Here is a 5,473-nt window from a genome sequence, read left to right on the forward strand (position 1 = left end):
TTTAACATTTTCAAGAGCACATTATTTTCCCTGTGCTATTGAATCTAGTCCTGTGAAGAATGGAGATATTTGCTTACCACCTGGATTTTGTTCCGTAATGACAGGCCCATAAAATTGTAGAGCTGGAGGAAAATAGTTGAGTCTGCAGAATTCTGGAAGATCACTGAGACTCACCGTCAGTCCTTACCTTACTTCCCTCTGAGATGAGAAAAGGCTGTTGTAGACGTGCGTTCCATCATAACTTTGCCCAGCTATGGGGGAAGAGAGGAGCTTTCTCTCTGGGAAGCCACATAGAGGTGCATGGGGGAAAGCCACTTGGATTTTTGCTGGTTACGTTTCTATCCCAAGCTTCAAGGTGCATATCTTTTTCCTTCCGTAGAAATGCAGCCTCCTCTTCCTCTTTATTTTTATTTGACTAAAAGTTGAACACGGCTATGTTTTCTATGTAGTGCCAAACATCTTGGTGTTTATAAATGTCTAGATAATTGATTTTAGCATTTATTCATACATTTTGAGTTATGCCAATGGTCCACTGCCTCTTTTCAGGAGGAAAGGAGGCCCGTACTGACATGCTCATGCAGAAACATTACAATGCATACTGAAGTTAGTATATATTGCAAATAGAATAATATTGTAAGTATAATATTCCAACTTTTGGTCAAGGTGGTATGAATTTACACACAGCCTTTTTGCGCCAAACTGGTATCAAAAGGAGACACAGTACAAAAGGAGAAAATTAAATAAATACAGTCAGGCTTTATAAACAATACTATCTTCACAGACTTCACAGTGAAATGGAAATGCAACCGTATGAGGATTTGAAGGGAGGGGGCTGCTGGAGTCTGGGTCCATAGGTAGGCAATGGCCTGGGAGCATTCAACTCTATGGAGCCTGAAAGTGCTCAAAGACAGGGACCATCCCACAGCTGGAAGCCAGGTCTGAATATAAGGGCTCTGGATCCCAAAGGGCACTGTATCCACCATCCCACATTGATGTAAAAGGCAGGAATAAAGTGCTGCCAAACTGCGGGTCTGTGGCTGTAGATAATATAGCTGGCCTAGATGACCCAGAACTAAGAGAGGTCAATAGCTGATTTGGTAATGTGTGCTGTAATAGCCTCAGTCTTACTGCAAGGCAGGGGCCTTAACCTGCCATTATAAAACCTACTTCTGGAATGGGGTCAAAGGATGAGGATGGGCAGAAATGTTAAAAAGAACAACAGCAGCAAGAAGAGAAGTGAAACCAGAGGAAGGACATAGAAGACTGGGAAAACTGAAATAGAAAGTTTAATCTTACAAGCTTGACCCATTAGGTAAGTGGAACTCACAAGTCTCAATCAAACAGAATGTGTGTGTGTGTGCGTGTGTGTGTGTATATTATATTATACAATATATTGTATACATATATATACACACATTCTATTATATATTATATATATAAATATATATATATAATTTTAAAGTCTGCATGGAATATTTGCAAATATTTGCGACATACTAAATGACAAAGAAGGTCTCTACAAATTGCAGTAGGTTTCATGCAGTGTAATTCTGTAGATTTCACAATAAAAATATTTTTCATCCTTCTGCTTTACTTTACTGAATAAGTTGTCTTGTGAGGCTCTTGTTTCTTGTGCCTAAGGGATCACTGAAAGCTGTTATAAAGGATATATCCAATTATTAAAAGTATTAGAGAGGGTTGACCCATGGTGAGACCTAAGGCAGGGAGATCCACTTAGGAAGCTGTTGAATTAATGCAATTCCAGTTAAAGAGGGTATATCACAGGTGCGACGGGAGAAAGGTAGCTTTGTGTAGCTTTGTGTTGAAAGGTAGCTTTATGTTGAAAGGCAGTAGGCATTGAACCACACAAACCTATATTTTCTTGGAATTTCATCAGCCTTTTACTAAGCCTTTCTGAGCCTCATTCGTCTAATGTATAGAATGAGAATAACTGATCCTGCTTTGCGGGCTGGTTGTGAGGACCAGCAATAATCTGTGTAAACATCTTTGCAGTTTCTGGCACAAAATTATTCCACAGCAAATGCTAGAATAGTAGGTCATGGGGAGTTAAAATTAGGAGTTCTATGTATGATGCTTCTATGTGAAAAATAGAATGAAAATTGCTTGGTAATTGACTCTGTTTTTGAGTCACAAAAGATTAAAAGACAGTCGCAAGAGGTTCAGAAAGCCAATATTTGAGTAAAATATTTGAATAACAATTGAACACAAGTATGTTTTCTATGTAGTATCAAACATCTAGGTGTAGATAATTAACTGATTTTTTCCAGCTTTTATTCACACATTTGGAGTCATGTCACCACAACCTACGAATCAACCCAGCGGTTGTGAGTCCTATTTTGACCACAATAATGACTTTTTTACAAGATATAAAAATAAATGCAATACATCTAAAATTTAAAATCTAAGTATTTATTTAAGGTTCCACCATTTTCAAATTGTACTCAGTGCACAAATTCAGCCTCAGGTCCTTTTATAATTGGCACATGCACTTTTCCCTGAATCCAGTGTAAATTTAGCTAAAATGTAACTCATTTCACTATTAATAAAATAAGGCTTTGTCTGAAGTCCAATCTCTATGTTATTTTCTATGTTTTAAGTTCATCACAAAATAAAATTATGAATACTTTTAAACACTAGTCACTTTTTAAATCAAAAATAAAAGAATGAAAGATCTTGATATTTCACATCCTTTTCTTATTGAAATAACTTTATGACTTGTCTGACTTGTACATGGGCCAGAACAGGGATTATAAAAATTATTGTTAATTGGAAACCATGAAAGGAAAAAATATATAAAATATAAACCATGAACAGATAGCACAAAATATATGAGATATGGAACAAATAAAAATATATCCATTTTAAAAAATTATGTATTGCTATTTAAGCAGGAACACCAAAAGAAAGTGGAAAGCAAATCAACAAATGAAATAAGAAAGTAAACAAAATTAATGGGAAGAAAGGTTTGGAAGAAAGATGTAAAGAAACACAATATGAAATAACAGAATTTTGCAACCCTTATAAAGAGACATGCAGGGATACACTTAGGCATACTCTTCTTGGGAGGTAATATGATAAGTCCCACATATACTTCCTTCCTCACTTAAATATTGCCTTATCTGTACCTATCAATCACCATGCTTTCTAGATGCAGAGGGGATGATGTCTTTTTTCCATTTCAGGAAATTCCAGTTGACTTCTTGTTTCAATCATGTCACCTTCCTTCTGTTTATGAACGACTCCAAAAACATTTCTTCTCACATCTCCAGTGTATCTCCCAGAAATCGAACTTATGATATACATTGATGCCCTGGAAGCTGTCATCTGTGCTGTTTTGCTTTTTTTATACTACAAAATGTCTTCAATGAGCTTAATCCATCTGCTGCTTCAATTTCCTTGACATCTGGTCACTTTAAAATTCTGCCACTCTCATGAAGCTTAATTCTTCCTCAAAGATAAGAATCCAAACAACCAATCCAGTGGCCTTTTTCAAGTCTTCCCCTTGTCTTCTCTTTGCTCTTTAAATAATATACACATCTCTCTTCTTGTTTCAGACCTCATCTGGGTTTTACAAAATCACAAAATCCTAATTCTCTACCTAACCACTCAGACCCATTCTCTCTTTGCCTCCTTCAAAGATGTATTTCCTCATTCCACCCTGCCTTCCCATCTATATACAGTGAAATCAATGATGTCACCCTGCCTTCCCATCTATACACCGTGATATAGATGAACTCTCTAAAGTTAAGTGGATATTCAGAAAGAAAAGTCGTATTTCTCAAAAAGTGTTTTTTTTTTTTTTTTTTTTTTTTTTTTGAGACAGACTCTCTCTTTGTCTCCCAGGTTGGAGTGGAGTGGCACGATCTTGGCTCACTGGAGCCTCCGCCTCCTGGGTTCCAGCAATTCTCATGCCTCAGCCTCCTGAGTAAGTAGGATTACAGGCGCCCGCCACCACGCCTGGCTAATTTTTGTATTTTAGTAGAGACGGTGTTTCACCATGTTGGCCAGGCTGGTCTCAAACTCCTGATCTCAGGTGATCCACCTGCCTTGGCTTCCCAAAGTGCTGGGATTACAGGTGTGAGCCACCACACCCAGCCTCTCAAACTTTTATAATCACCTTCAAGGTAATGACTTGCAAGGACCTAAATTAACTCTAACTTTAATCTACCTGCAGAACACCTATCTACTCTGTACTTCCTCACCTGGATGTTTCCTGCCACTTACAAGTAAAAATGTCTGGAAACAAATGCCTCACCTTCCTCTCTAAGCATGATGGCATTTTTAACTTCAAGAGATTTGGAAGCTGTGCTTCAGTCTGAATCTGCCACTCTGGATCAATTTATTTAATCAGTTACCAAGAATAAACTGGATCTTCTCTTCTATGTCATTAAAAAATATAGACTCTATTTTTTTTTAATCATCATTTAATTCAGGTCTTTCTCTCCTCATATATGGAGTACCGAAATAACCCTGTAACTGGTGTCTCTGACTTCATTTTTTTCCCTCCAGGCAGTAATTCAACAGGAATCCTCATGTCAAACTGGTTTCCTAATATATATGACATCATTTCCCATAGCATTTCAAAGTGTCATACACCTCTCCTTATCCTGACATTTAATCCCGTCTACTGATCACTGTAGTTTTATCTTCTCTGGTTCATAGTATACTTTTGCCATGGCTTGGATGTTCCACTGACTGTGAACTGGACATGACTGATATCTCACTGCCCAATCCTTTGTTCCTGCCATTTTCTATCCCTGTAGTCCCTCCCACATCCTCTCTGCCTATCTAAATACTTCAATTCAGGACCAACATAATCAATTTTACCCTTCCTTCTTAACATCTTTTCTGATCTTCTCAGCCCAGATAATTCTCTTTCTTTGCAGAGCTGCTCCAGTGCATACTGTTGTGTATTATCTCTCTAACTAGACTGTCATGCCACAAGTAATACCTGATATTTCGAATACCCTTCAATACCTGGAGGAGTGTTTTATCCCATAGTAGGGGCTTAATCAGAATATATGAACTGATTTTGCTGACCAGAAATTACTCATACAGTTATATCTCCTCCTCTGTATATTTTCTCTTTTAAGACTTAATTTTTCATTCTCATCTCCTCTGCTTTTTCCCAAAGTGTCATGTTCAGTTCTTGGCTATTGGAAAGCAAATAACATTATTCTTACATTTTTAAGTCAAAAGGGGCAGATTAATACCATTGAGGTCAGCTGACTGATTTTTCCAACAGCCAGATACCTGATATTTTTTTTACTGACAAGAGCCATTTTGTGGCCCAATTGACCTAGCTTTAGATGATATACATCCTGGGTAGTTCCGAAAGTCTCAACATATGCCTGCCATTTTGGAGTCATTATAAATAGTATTTCCTTTCCCTCTCAGAGGTGTCCTGGGTTTTGACGATAAAGTATATGGTTACCTGATCTATACTGCCTCT

This window comes from Papio anubis, chromosome 6 (assembly GCF_008728515.1).
Source record: "Papio anubis isolate 15944 chromosome 6, Panubis1.0, whole genome shotgun sequence".
Lineage (NCBI taxonomy): Eukaryota > Metazoa > Chordata > Mammalia > Primates > Cercopithecidae > Papio > Papio anubis.